At 56.7% G+C, this 16,531-nt stretch overlaps 1 protein-coding gene across 1 annotated transcript in view; it reads left to right on the top strand.

Annotated features, from left to right (window-relative positions):
• The window catches only part of SMPD3 (sphingomyelin phosphodiesterase 3), a 70,668-nt gene that overhangs the window by 39,910 nt on the left and 14,227 nt on the right, over nucleotides 1-16,531 (top strand). The window contains exon 2 of the mRNA XM_056136247.1: nucleotides 15,424-15,480. The gene's annotated coding sequence lies outside the window, so the exon portion shown is untranslated. The remainder of the gene's footprint in view (nucleotides 1-15,423; nucleotides 15,481-16,531) is intronic.

The raw sequence follows: 16,531 nt of genomic DNA, 5'->3' as shown, positions 1-16,531 counted from the left end.
CCTTTAAATGCTCTCCCCCATTTGCCCAGATGTTTCCTCTGCATCTTTTACTTCTATCAATCAAGTCACAACTTGTTCAATTGTCCTTAATGGTCCATGTTCGTGAAAGTTGACGATTTAATTCTGTTTTTCTTACCTGGGTTGCAGGAAGCTCAGAAGTTAGAACCTGATCACAGAAGTTAAAGTTGTTCACAAGGGTTAGAAATCTTGTATTCTTGGGCTGGAGCAATAGCACAGCAGGGAGGGCGTTTGCCTTGCACGCGGCCGATCCTGGGTCGAATCCCAGCATCCCATATGGTCCCCTGAGCATCACCAGGGGTAATTCCTGAGTGCAGAGCCAGGAGTGACCCCTGTGTATCGCCGGGTGTGACCCAAAAAGCAAAAAAAAAAAAAAAAGAAAGAAAGAAAGAAAGAAAAAAAAAGAAATCTTGTATTCTCTGGGGCCAGTCAGAGTGCAGCGGCGAGGGCACTGGCCTTGCATGCCGCCATCAGAGGTTCGACCCTCGACCCCCGGCATCCCACTCCCTGGCACCCAGCAAGCACAGCAGGTGCAATTTTGACCCGATGCAATTTTGTATTCTCTTTGCTGCCTGGGTTCTCATTGTCCATGTCTATCTTAACAAGCTCACTGTCATTTCTTTCCTTAAGACTCCACAAGTCCTTTTCTTTCTTTCCTAAGACCATACGTTTTATCGGCTTAAAAATAAAATACCCAAAGTATTCCTTCAAAAGAGGCTATTGATCACTGAGCTTCCTTCTCAAGGAAGAACGCTTGAAGTTTGGCCGTGAGCAGGCTCCCTGCATGGTGTTGTCTAAGACAGGAAGCTGGGAAATTGATAGGGACCGTTCTCCGCTGCCATTTCTTTTGCCTAAATGCCTTTAGCAACCTATACGTAAGCCAGCACATCTTGCCAAGCTACAGTGATGGCTGCACAAGAATTATAACGTGCCTGGACCTACACCTCACGTGTTCAAGCAGGATCTGTATCTAATCTAGATCTAGATCTGTATCTAATCTCCTGATCAAGCTTCTGTCCCTTGTCTGGTGCCCACCCCCCACTTAGGCTGGAAAGACCATGTGAATGACCAAACAGCCTGGAACTCTCCGGCAAGCAGCTGCTCTTGGGTGAACATTCAATCCTTCGCCTCCCCCTTGCCCCCGCCACACTGGGGGCTCGGCTGTGACTTTCACACCTGCCAGCAAATGTTTGTAAATGTCAGTGGCGTGTCTTGTCCACACTACGATGTGTGCTTCCGCCCCCTAAAACTGTGTTTTCTGAGGCTTTTGTGTCTCCTAATGGTGCCTGGAACATTTCGCACATGATGAGGAACTCAAACAAAATGAACAATGACTGTCCCCAACTGGCAGGAGCTTTCTCCGAGACTCACAGAAAACAGGGAACTGCGCTGCGGGCTCATGACGGCAAACATCTGGATTCGCCGGGGCCAGATGCCCAGTTATGTGCAGGCTGATGAATGAGCGTGGAAATATTGAGGGCTCAGAGCGTCACTCAGCTGGGCCTGCCCCTCAGGCCCCAGTGTCGCCCCCCCCCACCTCAGTCCTGGCCCCAACACATCGCTCACCTGCTGCAGCCCTCCCTGAGCACGGTCACCACCTGGGGCCGTGTGGCTTTGTCTCCAGAGGAGGGCCGGACTAAATGGGTTTTCTGTTGGCTTTCTCGTTTCACCAAAATATCATCATTTCTAGATGAAAGTGTTAATTAGACCACAGGCACCATCAAATGGTACTAAGTGATAACTAGATGTTTGGGAGGTTGACGTGGATTGTTTCAAGTAGCTCTGTGATGTATTATCTAATTTAGAGGAACAGCAAATAGTGGATAGCATAATAGCCCCCTTCTATCTTGGTTTACGCCTCATTGTCTCTGGGTAGAAACACAGAAATGAATCATCACACAGGTTCCCCAGGGGAGTGGAGGGTGGGCTTAAGGGAAGGGTCTTGTCTGCTGCCCGGGCATCTCCAGCTGGCCAGGAGCAAGACTGTCCGCATCAGTATGGCCCCTCCTGCACGTAGCCAAGGGTGGAGGATGCCTGGATTTGCACGTGGGGAGAGGGGAGAGGGGGCTGTGATCCAGAGGCTTTTCAGTGCCAGTGTGAGCATCACCTTTCCGGCCTCCTTTTGCATGCAGTTCCCATTTGCATGGGACTGGAGCAGCAGGGAGGGAGCCTCTGCCTCACTCCCTTCACAGAACCTGCAGGCAGAATTGGCAGGACCAAGCCAGTCCAGGGCAGCTGGACAGAAGAGGCTGGGACCCCCACACCCTCAGCAAAACACCCGGAAAATGAAACTGTGTCCCAGTCCCAGTGCTTTAGAACCGGGACTCCTCCCAAAGCCACAGAGCCCATGAGTGATCGATCCCCAAGGGTGAAAAGCAAATCAGTAGAAGTGGAAAATCCCATTTTCTAAGAGTGATCAAATGTCTGGGTCGAAGCCAGGTTCCAGCCCGGCTGGACCCACGGGGCCGAGTGAGAATGAGCACATGAGACTGAGGTGACAGAACGCAGACTCGGGGCTCCCCACTGTTGGTGTTGCCAATAAGGCCTCCCCCGGAGAGCCCCAAAGTCACCTGCGCAGCGGCCAGTGGGTGTGCTGCTTCCTTCCCTGTGACGACGTCGGGAATAACATGTCGGGCTGTCGTGACAGATGCCCTCAGTTTCAGGACTGGGCAGGGGTCAAATAGGACGGACCCTGTGCATGAGAGTCTGCGGGGTACAGGCGACGCTCCCTCTCTCTCCTGAGGGAACTCCCCCCACAGTTCTACTAGCAGACCCTTCTGGCACCTGACCACATACACCCCACCCGTGTGTGCTGAGCCGTGGTCATGGTTTGACTCCAGGACACACACCAGTGGGGAGTAACGTTGACCCTCCCTGCCAGGAGGAACAGGAGTGCCCAGAAAAATCAGTGGCTGGTGGGTACAGCAGGCAGGGCACTTGCCTCGCACGCGGCCAGCCCAGATTTGATCCCCGGCATCCCATATGGTCCCCTAAGCACTATCAGGAGTAATTCCTGAGCACAGAGTCAAGAGTAACTCCTGAGCATTGCTGGGTATGTTCCACCCCCCAAAAAGAAAAAAAAATCAGTGGCTGGGCTGTTTTCAGGTCCTCCTCATGGCGTTGTCCCCATTGGTCACTCCTCTGCATGGAAGGTGGGCTTGGCTCTGTCCCTCAGCTCAGCAGGAAGGGCTGATGCCCAGCACCAGTTTGGAAAGGAGCCACAGCCGGTGACCCCGCAGGCAGCCCGACATCACAAATCCATTCTCTTAAAGCTCCTGTTCTCCGTAAAGGATTAGACTAGGAAAGAATTTAATCACTCCAAATCCACTTCCAAATTGGGTTTCAGATCCCGTGATCAAGAGTAATGACGAGAGGGGCTGGAGCAATAGCACAGCGGGTAGGGCGTTTGCCTTGCACGCAGCCGACCCGGGTTCGATTTCCAGCATCCCATGTGGTCCCCTGAGCACCGCCAGGGGTGATTCCTGAGTGGTGCAGAACCAGGAGTAACCCCTGTGCATCGCCAGGTGTGACCCAAAAAGCAAAAAAAAAGGGGGGGTAATGATGAGAAGAAAAGGACCCCCCCCACCCCCACACAAAAAAAATCCCTGGCTATTAAAAACACACAGGGGGCGAGAATGATAGTACAGTGGAAAAGGCATTTGCCTCGCATGCGGCCGACCCGGGTTCAATCCCTGGCATTCCATATGGTCCCCTGAGCACCACCAGGAGTAATTCCTGTAACCCCTGGTCAAAGGGTGTGACCCAAAGCCAAAAAAAAAAAAAAAAAGAAAAGAAAAGAAAAGAAAAAACCACAGCCAGAGCAATAGTACAGCAAGTAGGGCACTTGCCTTGCACACAACCAACCTGGTCTGCTCCCGGCACCCCATATGGTCCCCCGAGCCCCGTCAGGAGTGATCTCTGAGCGCAGAGCCAGGAGTAACCCCCGAGCATTGCCATGTGTGGCCCAAAGACAAAACAAAAATAACACGCAATTGGTGTTCAATTGATTAAATCAGGCTTTCTAGCACCAAGAAATAGATTTCCTGCAGACTAGGGGTACTGCCGTCGGTGTTTGCTCGAATGGGGCCAGGGAGGGAGGAGGGGGGCCGAGGCCAGTAAACTTATCTTCATGCCCTTTCTTTCCCTCCACCCTCCCTCCCTCCTGCCCTCCTTCACTCCCTCACTCCCTCCCTTCCTCCCTGTCTTCCTCCTTCCCTGTCTTCCTTCCTTCCTTCCTTCTTCCTTCCTTCACTCCCTCACTCCCTCCCTTCCTGCCTTCCTCCGTCTTCCTCCTTCCCTGTCTTCCTTCCTTCTTTCCTTCCTTTATTCCTTCCTTTCTTCCTTTCTCTCTTCCTCCCTTCTTCCTTCCTTCCTTTTCCTCTTTCCTCTTTCTTTCTTTCTTTCTTTCTTTCTTTCTTTCTTTCTTCCTTCCTTCCTTCCTTTTCCTCTTTCCTCTTTCTTTCTCTCTTTCTTTCTTTCTCTCTTTCTCTCTTACTCTCTTTCTCTTTCTTTCTCTCTCATCTTTGTTTTTGTGGTGCCAGGGATAGAAATCAGGCTCTCACTCGTGCCAGACAAATGCCCTCCTCCCAGCCGGCCGAGCACAGCTCCCTATAGAGAAGGCGGTTCTGACAGCGCAGTACAGTGGCTAAGAGCCCGCTCCTGATACTGCAGGTCCAGCCCAGGCCCCATCTCATGGGGCTTTACCAACTCCACTGCCGGGGGGGGGGGGGGGGGGGGGGGGCTGGGGGGGGAGAAACAGACGCGCACGACATGCCACATTGGCCTGGAATCTAGCAGCAAAAGCAAGGGAGGCTCATGTGGCCTTGGGGGGCGACAGAGAGGCCTTGGTTTGTCCTGAGTCGGGGGAGTCACCGTTTGAGGGGGGACTTGAGTGAAGAGCAGTGAGCCACCAAGGGGAGGCAGAGTCACGGGGTCTGAGCGCTGCACCCACCCTCGGTCCAGAGCACTGTGCGGGAACACGGCTCCTCACTCGGCGCACACCCTCGTCCCCAAGAGAGACGGGTCTGAGGTTGGGGTGCAGGAGACTAGGGGGGTTGCCCAGTGTGGCTCCTTGGTGCCCATCGCCGCCATGCCAGACAATGAGGGGCGCTGCCTGAACCTAGCTCTGCCCGCTGTACCTCCCCACAGTCCCCTCCCCTCCTCCCCGCTCCCCTTCTCCCCGCTCCCTGCCTTCCTCCCTCCCTGCCTTTCTGCATCCCCCCCCCCTTCCTGCCTTCCTTCCCTCCTTCCTCCCCAGAGGGTACCAGGCATTAAACCCTGGGCTGGGGGCTGGAGCAATAGTACAGCACGTCAGGCACTTGCCTTGCATGTGGACAACCCGGGTTCGATCCCAGCACCCCATGTGGTCCGGTTGTCCTGGGTCCCCGTCAAAGTTGGTCAAGTCTTGGCAAGAAACTCTGGCTCTGACCTGCCCCGACGCCTCTGCTGCAGAGTGGGGATGTCTCCCATGATGTGTTCAGGACACCTAGGGGTCCCTCCCAGTGACTCTGGGCCAGTGGCTCAGTGCAAGGGCCAAATGTGGGTGCTGCTTGGGGCCTGCAATGTTGGGATGACAGGCTGTCCCAGAGGGCCGCAAGGCCCTGACCCTCTCTCCAGCCCAAGTGTGGCCCTGACAGAGGCCACTGGCCGGTGATGAGCACTAGGAGTACGGGCCCCGTAGAGGGCAGATGAAGAAGAGCACTGATTTCAGAGTCAGGCACTCAGTTCAGAACTCAGCTCCCCCACTGGGGTCCTAGGCAGCCTACTTTACCTTTCTGGGCCTCGGTTTCCCTCTCTGTAAACTGGTAACACAGCTGCTCCGCTCTGGTGTCGCTCGGAAGGTGTCAGGCACTCAGTCTCAACACTGAGGAGGCCCCCAGGGCTTGGGGGTGTCAGGGAGCGTGTCAGGGAAGCGGGTTCCTCTCCTGACACAGTCCCCAAAAAGCATGGCCAAGGCCTGTTTGTGGGTCTCGTCCTCCCACCATGAAGGCAAAGAACCTGTCAGAGAGCTGGCATGCGGCCGAGGGGGACATGTGTCACCCATGATAATTAGTGGGGGTCAGCCCTCACCTCTGAGGGCGCCTAGAGTTCCTTCCTTCTGTGTGGGTGCCCCGGGATGGGATGGACAGCACATTGGCCTTCTGAGCCCAAGGGGACAAAAAGGGCCCCCCTCCAGGCCCCCTCCCCTCCATCCCAGAGAGCAGCAGTGTTGGAGGGTGGGAAGGAGGACCCCCGTGCTCACCCAAAGCATGAGGATCCCGGGTCTGACATTCAGCAAGGAGCAAAGGAAGTGACAGGGGCTGTGGTATCAGGCCTGGGGTCAGGGCCAGTGGCTGAAGGTCCCTCCTGCAGCCCCCTTCTCCCACACATACCTCTACCCTGGACCCAACCGAGGGCACCCCGGAAAGCAGGGGCCTCGCCAGCAGTTCAGGGTTTTGAATCCTGAGGTGACCTCGGCCCCCACCCCCGAGGAAGAATTTGCTTCCTTTCGTGTGAGAGAGACTGAGTCAGGGCCGGCCAAGGCCCGGCCGCCAGGGAGGCCCTGAGGATTCGCGCTCTCTTTGTTCGGCGCCAACAACTACATGCTCCGTGGCTAAAAATGTTTGAATCAACAGAGACTCTGTTGATCAATGTGTTTAGAAAGAATTATAATTAGAGGGGAGCGAGCCCCCAGAGCTGCTGGCCCCAACATCAGAGGTTTCACTGCCCAGAGCTGAGAACAGAGAGAGGAGTGAGAGCAGCTGGGGAGCCACCCATGGGGACCCCCACCCTTGGGGACCCCCCTGCTCAGAGCTCAGAGAAGAAGCTCAGGCAACGGGATTTCTCATGCCCAAGCGTTCTTTCTAAACTGGGGGACGGGGACCTGCTATTTTAAGACTGTTCATTACTGGCCAATTTTAAGGTAACTAATGCGCATTTTTTAAGAGAAGGGGTGTGTGGTGGGAGGGGGGGACTTTGAACTGAGGAAAAGAAAAGTAATTTATGGAGCAGTTCAGATTCGGGACCTCAGGACGTGTGTCTGAGGCACCAATGCCTGCGGACAGCCGTGAATGGCCTGTGTTCTGGTGGTTTCTGGAGGCCGGGTTGGGGCTGGCCACAGGGGCCAGGCCGCCTGAGGCCAGGGTCCCCCTCGGGGCCCAAGGAGGGAGTGTCAGGAAGGTAAAAATAGAGTGTGGGGCGCGGCAACAGCTCTGCCACATGGCTTCCTCATCGCGGGACTGCCACGTCGGGCTCCTTTTCCAGCTATTCTGAGGGAAAGAGAAAAAAAGGACGATTCTCCAAGGACTAAATAAAGACGGTGCAAGCCTTTCCCTCCCGCTGCCGCCGCCTCCCCCCCCCCCCCCCCCCCCCGGCGCTCTTTTTGGCTCCTCTCTCCTCACCCAGCCACCAAAACGGGAGGCGAGCCCCAGGGTCCAGGCCCTGGCCCCCCGTCTCCCACTCTGCCTCGTCCGCGTGCCACCTTCCAGGACTCCCTTGTCTCTCGGACAGTGAGGTGTCTCTGTGAGGTGCTAGCACCCCCAGAACCATATCGGGGGGCTCCCTGTACATGGGGGGGCAGTGCTGGCCCCCAGGGTGCCAGCAGCCCCAGAACCATATTGGGGGCCTCCCCGTACATCGGGAGAATCAGTGCTGGCCCCCAGGATGCCAGCAGCACCAGAACCATATTGGGGGCCTCCCTGTACATCAGGGGGGCAGTGCAGGATCCCAGGGTGCTCCCTGAGGGGGCCTGAAGCCTGCCTGTTGGACCCCACGGGGAGGGGCCCGGCAGGCCAGGTGGGGGAGTTCAGGACAGACGCACCCCACAGTGAGGAGAGAGGGGCAGGGGGATGGGAGCCTACCACAGGCAGGGCAGGGAGGACGGGGACAGGGAGCAGATGGGAACGAGTGCGGCAGGAGCAAGGGTTGAGGCAGGGGTGCTTAGCCCCACTCTCCTGGCCTGTGTGGGGAAGGATGGTGACAGCCGAAGGTGGCCCTGAGAGACAGGAGCTCCCCTCACTCCCTTCTGGCTGGCTGCAGGTGCTCCCCCATCCCGGGGGGTGTCCCTGAAGTGTCCCCCCATCCCACCCCTGCTTCACCTGCAGCACCTCCTGAGCAGGAAAGAGGGGTCAGGGCCACGGAGAAGCCTCCGTCTCGGCCACGGGTGACCCTGGGCAAGTCACCTTCTCCCTGTGCCTCAGTTTCCCCCTCTGACTGGAGGAACAGCAGCACTTCCGCTCCGCAGGCTGTGCAGGGACTGTGCCTGCAGCCATCTCAGGACACGGCGCATGACCCCCCTCATGTGGGCTTGGGGCCCCTCTCAGCCAGCCGCTCCCCACCTCGCTTCCTGCACGGCTCCCTATAGACCAGGTGACCCACCTTTGGGGGCACTTTCTCTGTGCCACCTGCTCGGCAGAGGAGAGGGAAGGGCTTGGGACTGACACTCTGGCCTGGCTGGAAACATCCTGCCCCAGAGTTGGGGAAGGGGGGGCAGAGCAAGCCCAGAGTGTGTGTGTGTGTGGGGGGGGGGGACAGCTGAGTGGATGGAGCCAGTGGACACCGGGAGGGGGCTGTGACATCGGGGCCACGTGTGCAGGGTCAGAGGCGTGGGAGAGCGGGGTTTATTCCCAGAAACATGGGAACCGGGGGCCAAGTGTGGTGGGGCGGTTCACCTCCCGGCTGAGGAGGGGTCTGGCGGTCTCCGGATGACCCCACCTCCAAGCAGCCGGCGTGGGATCCTGGCACAGACCGACCAGGCAGGCCCAGTGATGGGGAGCAGGGGGCCTGGCCGGGACAGGCTGAGGGGGAGGGATGCCCCCCCACCCCCACCCCCGTGTGCTGAGGCAGTGAGGGTGGGAGTGCCCGAGTGTCCCCCCCTCCATGTCCCGCCCTCTGCTTCTTACATTCTTCCTCTTTCTCTCTTCTTGAACTACCACTAACAGGAAACCAAACACATTTTAATTGCTAAGTTACCTCTTGCTTTTAATCTAAAAAGAATGAGTAAGGAGAAATTTTTTATTTCCTCTTCGAACAGAGAAGCAAAGTGGATGGTCTCTCATATGGATGACTATCTGGATTCCCGTTTTCTTTGGATGCAGAGAGAGAGAGAGAAAGAGAGAGAGAGAGAGAGAGAGAGAGAGAGAGAGAGAGAGAGAGCACTTGGCACCCAGATGAGCTCCGAGGGCTCCAGGCAGGGGCTCAGCCTCTCCCAGGGGACCCGCGGCTCTCCCCTCAAAGCCAGAGAGCATCTTCTGAAAGCCCGGACGGTGACATTTTAAATAAAGTTTTAAAAACCGATTTCACTTTGCAAGACAAACAGCTAATAAAATAGATTCTTTTTTGGTAACCGCCCCTACAGCAATCAATCTGTCAGTGTTTCCTGAGAGGTGTGAAATGAGGCCACTCTGGAGTTCTGAGGGAACAGAGAGCCCCCGAGAAGCCTTCCTCGCGCCCAGATTCCACCTGCCACCCCCAAAACAGGGAGCCGATCTCTTTGGCACAGGAAATCCACAGCTAATGGAGTGCCCCATCAACACCGGCTTGCGGGGGGTGGGGGGGGGGCAATTCAACGCTGGCCGCCCTGTCCTCACATGGGCCCGTTTCTTCCTGTGCCATCCTGGGGGGCAGGAGTGTTTCCCGCTGCGGGGTTCAGTGAGGCAGGCCATCTGTGGCATCTCAAAGCATCTCTCAGCACCACCCACAAACACATGAAGAACAAGCCTTGGTCCTAAGAAACGTCTTCTCTTGGACCTCTTAAGACCCCCCACAGAATTAAGAAACTCCCCCCCCAACCCTTCACCCTGGCTTTGCTTATCTGCTTAGGGATTCGAGTTCCAAATTTACTTCCCCCAGTCCTAATTCCCTCACAGCTTTAAAAAAAGAAATAAGTCTCATTGCCTTGCACATAGAACAAAGTTTAAATCATCTTAGATCATTTTGGGAACAAGCTGGAATAAATCCTAGTTCCTCAGAACTTCCTTCAAAGCAGGTCGAAGGGAAGAAGGTACTTGGGGAGGGCTGTGTGTGTGTGTGTGTGTGTGTGTGTGTGTGTGTGTGTGTGTTACACACAGTAGGCCCTTACCATTAAATGTCCTTAAATGATAGATGCAGAAAGGTACAATAGCATGAGCTGGGAAATAGCTACCTTGAAAGAAATAAAATGACAAAATTAATGACTGCCAGGAACAGATCAAAACATATCTTTATATATGTGTGTGTGTGTGTGTATAATACATATATAATTCCATAATTCCATAGTGAAAACCATAAAGGAATTGAAAAATGCCTGCAAGGAGCAGCTGACATAACTGAATCACTAGAATGCAGAAATCAGAGATGTTGAGGATAAAATGAAACATCAAACCAGAATTCTAGGCAAAGAAAATAAAGGTGCAAATAACTGATCTGGAAAACGGGAAATTGTGTCACAGCCCTAAAAATAGGAGAGAGACAATTGGGGTGAGGCACACAGCAAGGGAAACATCAGGAAAGAAAGAAGAGAAGAGAAACTTGGGGGGGGGGAGAGGAAATGGGGAACAGCTCAGCTGGAAGGAGCTAAAACACACCAAGCCTTTTCAATTTAACGCTGGTGGAAAGAAACAAACATCTGCTAGTTTAAAATTTAAATGAATTTAAATGATGAGGCTGGAGTGATAGTACAGCGGGTAGGGTGCTTGCCTTGCACGTGGCCCACCCAGGTTTGATCCCAGCATCCCATATGGTTCCCCGAGCCCTCAGGAGTGGTTCCTGAGTGCAGAGCCAGGAGTAACCCCTGAGCATTGCCAGGTGTGGCCCCAAAACAAACAAATGTAAAAAAAACTGAATGATAAGTTATCTGCGAGAGGAAGTGAAGGGTCAGAGAGCTCAACAGACTGAGTGCGAGCAGAAAGCCCTGGATCGATCGATCCCCATACATGGTCCCCTTGGCACTGCCAGGCATGACTCCTGAGCAAAGGACCAGGAGGAGCCTCTGATCCCTGCTAGTTGTGGCCCCCCCAAACCAACAGAATTAATCAATTAAGGGGCCAGGGAGAGTGCACGGCGGTTAAGGCGCTTGCCTTGGATTAGCTGAGCTCAGTCCTTCCTGCTACTGCATATGATCCCCACGAGGAACCCCCCCCCCCCCCGAGCACCACTACCCCCCCCAACATAAAAGTCTCAAGAGAATTAGAGGAGAACCAAACTCACATATATGAGCCTCGGGGGACCTGAGGTGAGCAGGGGTGAGTAGGAATGAGTAGGGGTGAGTAGGGTAGCTGCCAGAAACAAAACTGACTCCAGACAAACAGAAAGACAAAACAAGGTCATTGAAAAGTTAGGGAGAACTTGGACACAATGGGACTTGTGAAAAGCAGAAGAGAATGTCAGACTTGTTGCAAAAGTTGCTATAACAAGATGTTGGAATTAGACCGATAGGGCATAAAAAGAATAGGTGAGCTGACAAAATTTCATCCTTAAGACTTCACCTACATTTGAATAACTCCCAAACCCTGCTCCAGCCCAAACCGCTGAGCTCTGTCTGACTCTCTCCCTGCTACCTGGTGATGTCCAGGCAAATATTCCTCAATCCCACAAACCCTCCCTCCCTCCCTCCCTCCCTCCCTCCCGTCAACCCCAGCCACTGAGGGAGTTCGGACCCTATAGTTGCCTGCACTGGGAACCCCTGAATTCATTCCTGGCTGCATTCTCAGCTCCCCAGCTAGACTCAATCCCCGCCCCGTGTATTAGTCTGCCAGGACGGCCCAGCCAAGGCTCCCAGCCTGGGATTCAGCAGAGAAAAAAAATTAGCTTCCTCGCAGATCTGAAGACCAGCCCAGGAGCCAGCAATCTGGGTGCTTGTGAGCCGGCTCTTCCTGGCTGCAGTTCTCTCAGGGCATTTTCTGAGTGCACAGAAGTGGGGTATAACCTGGGGATGTCTCTTCTTAGAGGGGCCTAATCCTCTGGGATTAGGCGCTCTCCCAAGAGCTCATTCAACCGTGAGTATTGCCCTAGAGGTTCCCCACCCAAATAGAGTTCTGCTGAAAAGGGCTTCACTGCAGACTTTTTGGCAGAGAAGGGGGCAGGAGGGAGACAAACTTTGGGTCCCTAAAGCGTTCCCCCGCTAAGTGTTCCCTGATACGGGAGCCCTCTCTCCTCCCACAGCCTCGGCCCGCCACCTCCCACTCTGGCCCTCACACCAGCCACCCCTGGGCACTCCCAGCAAGATTCTCTTTCCCCAAGCAGGCAGGACCAGCTCAAGGTTTTCACCGCTACCAGCCTCTTTAATTTCCCAAACAATTCCTCCCAATGATAGAAACCCAAAACTCCGACAGGCTAGGACAAGTGTCCAGAGGTGAATTTACCCCCAGACCAGGTACATCTCTTGCCAGCGTTCAGCCAACACTGAGCGAAGACCAAGTCCGATACATTCCTGTGATTTCTGTGTTGACGGCAAGTGGGTTTCCCTTCTGGTTTCAACTGCCATGCTCCTACCCGCCACCCCCCCTCCCCGGTTTCCTGCCTCACTCGGGAATGAGGAGCCAACATTTGGGTAACAGAAATGAAAACGCACTCTTCCTGTGAACGCGGGGTGCGTGCAACTTCAGTTCGCACATTTCTGCACATTTCCGAGAGCAGAACTTTGACAAGCATGAAGTGACAAATGAACTTTGCCTCCGTTCCCTGTGAGCTGATGCCCTGACTTCTGTTCAGACACCAGAGGAACTAGCCGAACAGGCCCCACACTGGATGGCATTCCTGGCTCTACTCTAGAGGCTTCTTGAGGTTTGCACAGGGGGAAGCAGTTTCTCTCTGGCCATGCCTGAGAGTAACTCTGGGGTCCTCTGCGCTCATTCAATGCACAGACAGCCCATCCGAGCATGCCAGGCCAGCCAGGCCTCTTGGTGTTGGGGGTCTAACGGTCACCAGAGTTGAGTTCTCCCCTCAAACCAGCCGCAGCTGTTCACCCTCTGCCAACCCAGCCCAGTGGGGTGGGGGCGGGGGGTAGGGGCGGGGGTCTGCCTTGCCTGGCTCTACCAGGATACTTGGCTGCGTGCCTGTGGTTCCTGGCCGGCACCGCTATGTGGACCAATAAATCAACCTCCACAGTTGGCTCTGCTGCCCAGGCTGTCTCAGGTGTGGCAGAGGCGCCCGGCGATCGGGGATGAAGCTCCATGTGTCCAGGGCTAACTGGGCACTGCACCACCAGCCCAGGTCATGCCAGGTGCTGTCTGCGGTCTCGGGGCCTGTGGGCTTGAAGATGGGAGGGTTTGGGGGGCGTGGCCGGCGCATGCTTGGGACCACTGCCGCCTGCAGACAGTGCCCGGCTGTGCTGGGCGAAAGAGAGGCCCACTTTCCAGGCCCGCCCCCGTCCCTTTCCACCGCTTATTTAAACAAGACGCCCCAACTCCCCTGCACTCTGCCCAGACACCCCGGCTTCCGGAGCTAGAGGAGCGAGCGGCTGAAAGGTCTTTCTGTCTCACGGTTTCCTGCCGGTGGGTTCTGCGCGGGCGCTGGTGGGAGTGGACAGAGGCTGCAGCAGAGCCCGCGGAAGGAGGCCCAGAGCGAACCCGCGTGTCCGCTCCCTGGTCCATCGTGGTCTCAATTTGCGAGAAGGAGGAAGGCTGGAGCTCTGAGGGAGGAGGACAGCCGCTTTCCTAACAAGGTCTGGCTCTCACTATCGCGGATGCAGTTTTGTAGTTTGCTTCTCTTTTGAGAAAAGGAAAGGGCCTGTGGCTTCAGGGGTATCGCTTCCCCTTAGGAAACCCCCTTCCCCAATACTCAGTTCCTGTCATTTAATTCTGGGTTTAAAAAGAAAAAAAAAACACGAATGGGGGGTGGGGGTGCAGAGTTTGGTGCATAGTCTGTGTGAGCACAAAGACCCCTAACAAACTCTCAGGGAGAGGAGGTGTGAGCTCCCATATCACTCCCAGAGGAGGGAAGCACCCGTTGGGGGAGGGGGCACGAAGGGCAGGACCCAGAGGGAGGATGCAGGTGTCCTGGGAGCTTCTGGCAGCGGCTGTCAGAGGCAAGAGGCCAGGGTGTCCGCAGGGACACACACATCACTGGTGCTGGCCACCGCCCAGAGCTCTGGCTTCCTTCTTTGGATGATCCGGCCACGCCAAGTGTTTGTGCACATCTGGGCGGGTTCAGTGGGCGCCGCGCAAGACCCTGGAGGGACCCCCGCGTTACAGGAAAGGGAGCATGAGGTTCAGAGGTAAAGGACTTTACGAAGGTCGAGCTGATGGGTGGAGCCTCAGGCCAGGAGCCGGGCCCCAGGGCACCTCTAGTGGGTTCCGGATGCAGAGGGAGGCGAGGACACCCCGCGGGCAGCCGCTCTGCAACACCGCAGCCTGCAGAGGGCAGGAGTGACTGGGAGGCAGGTTCCAGATTCCTTGAATCACGGTGCGAGCGATTTGCAAAAGTGTCTAAGAAAGGCCGAGAGGCTGCGGCGGGGCCGGGGCGTGCCGGTGCGGAGGGTCCCTGGAAAACGGAGACCTCCGGGAGGAGAAAGGAAGTTCGAGAAGGGCAAGACGCGAATGCGGCGTGGGGTCTCACGGGGAGGGGGCTGAACTTCCTGGGACTGAGTGGGGCGGGCGGGGCCAGAAACCCGGGGTTCCGCGAACGAATCTGGGGCGGAGCTGCGAGCTGGGGGCGGGTCGTGGGGGCGGGGCCTAGGCCTAGGGGCGGGGCCTGGTGGGGCGGGAAGGGGCGGGGCATGGTCTGGGGCGGGGAATAGGGCGGGGCCGAGGTTTAGGGGCGGGGCCTTGGAGACCTTAGGGGCCGGTCGCCGCCGCTCCGGGACAGAGGTCGGCGAGGCTGGCACCCGCGTCCCGGGGCGGGGCGAGGAGGCGGGACGCGAGTGTCCAGGGCCGGACTCCTCCCGCTCGCGGGGAGCCGGCGGCCTCGAGTCCACAGGCTAACCTTACTCACGCACCCCCCTGATCGCCACCGCCAAGGCAAGGGGGTCCCCCGCCCCTCCACCTGCAGCGAGATCGCGCTAGTCTGTCCCCTCTGCACTCTTTTCTCCTCCCCCGGCCGGCTTCCCGCCGCCTCTGGGTTCAGCTCCCTTAAACCCAGGTATCTACCCGCGATTGCAAAACTCCTTGGAGAGCTCGGATTGTTCTAGCTTCGCGTATCAGATCAAACCCCGACCCGGAGGCTACAGGTCGGCGGCGGTTGCACCCCGCATCCCGCCTCCTGGCCTGGGACGGCTAAGCACGTGGAGTGCCCCCTCCTCCACCTGTCAGCCCGGGTTCGTTACACAAAACACCGCCCCACCCCCCCGGAGTGCACTTAGTCCGTCCGTGGGGACAGCCGGGCCCACACCCTCTCCCTGGCGACGTGGAGGGTGTGGCGGCGCGCGCAGGTGGGGCCCCGGGTCTTTGTACCCAGCTCGCCTGGCCGGGCTGCCTCGCGGGCACCTCTCTGAGCTGCTTCCTCTACTTCCAGGTTCTGACTGCAGTGCGACCACTGTGCAGCAGGAAGATCAAGGTCGTGGACCCTCAGGTAAGACCGCAGCCAAGCTGGTGGATGTCCAGGGAGACCGCTTGGGGCCCTCCTTTATAGATTACTTATTACCTTTCGATATCAAGACTCTGGCCAGGCTAAGGACTCAGGGTGTTGAAATGATTGAAAGCGCCTCTGGGTGAGCAGCCTGCACCTTCCTGAAGAATGGGGGTGGAATTGGGGAGGGGGAGCATGGCCGTAGAACCAAGGCTGGAGGAAATGGTTCCTTCAATCCTGACCAGGGTGAGGTGGCCTTCACCAAATGCAGGAAAGGGCTGGGGCATGTGGCCCACCTGGGTTCCACCCCAGTTCCACATCCTGCTCAGATGTGGCCCTGAGGTGGACCATTAATTCCAGGAGCTGCAGGTCCAAGCAACACTGAATCTTTGGTTCCTAGCCCTGTACCGCTGACCACATTGACCAAATATCACTAGGGTGACCTCCAGGCCCCCTGAGCACTGATTGTTCTCCCCCCTCCCGGTCCCCGCACAAAGAAGATGCAGAAGGGCTGGAGAGGTAGTGCATTAGCCTCACACGCGATCGCCCCGGGTTCGATCCCCAGCACATATATATTCCCTCAAGCCCCACCAGGAGTGCTCCTGAAAGCAGAGCCAAGAGTAAGTCTCTGGGTGGGCCAGAAACTGGGGCGGGGGGGAGTAGTTTCTGTAAAGACCCCACCAGCAGCCATGTGGCTGGCATGGGGGAAGCAGAGGAACAGCTGGACCTGGCAGTGACTGAGCAATCCCCCCTGGTCTCTGCCTATCCCTGGGGAAAGTGGGGGAGGTGGCACTTCAGCGGGCACATGCTGGGAGCCAGCAGCTGGTCCCACGCAGCCCACAGAGCACACCTGAGGCAACTGAGGTGACCTGCTGGGGCTCTCTGGGAGCTCCTGGTGTCTGTTGGCAAGGCCGTGCCCAGGCCCAGACGCCGACCAGCAGGTTCCAGAGCACAGCCAGCAATGACCCCCAGAGTCACCTGCAAGGGGAGGAGGGGAAGATCTTAGAATGCAGCCCCGTCCTGCAGGGGGGCCCTGGTCATGGGCGGCAGCATA

This window comes from Sorex fumeus, unplaced genomic scaffold (assembly GCF_029834395.1).
Source record: "Sorex fumeus unplaced genomic scaffold, SorFum_2.1 ptg000122l, whole genome shotgun sequence".
In the NCBI taxonomy this organism is placed as follows: Eukaryota; Metazoa; Chordata; class Mammalia; order Eulipotyphla; family Soricidae; genus Sorex; species Sorex fumeus.
The sequence above is the reverse complement of the archived record's forward strand: the minus strand, read 5'-3'. Positions and strand labels throughout refer to the sequence as shown.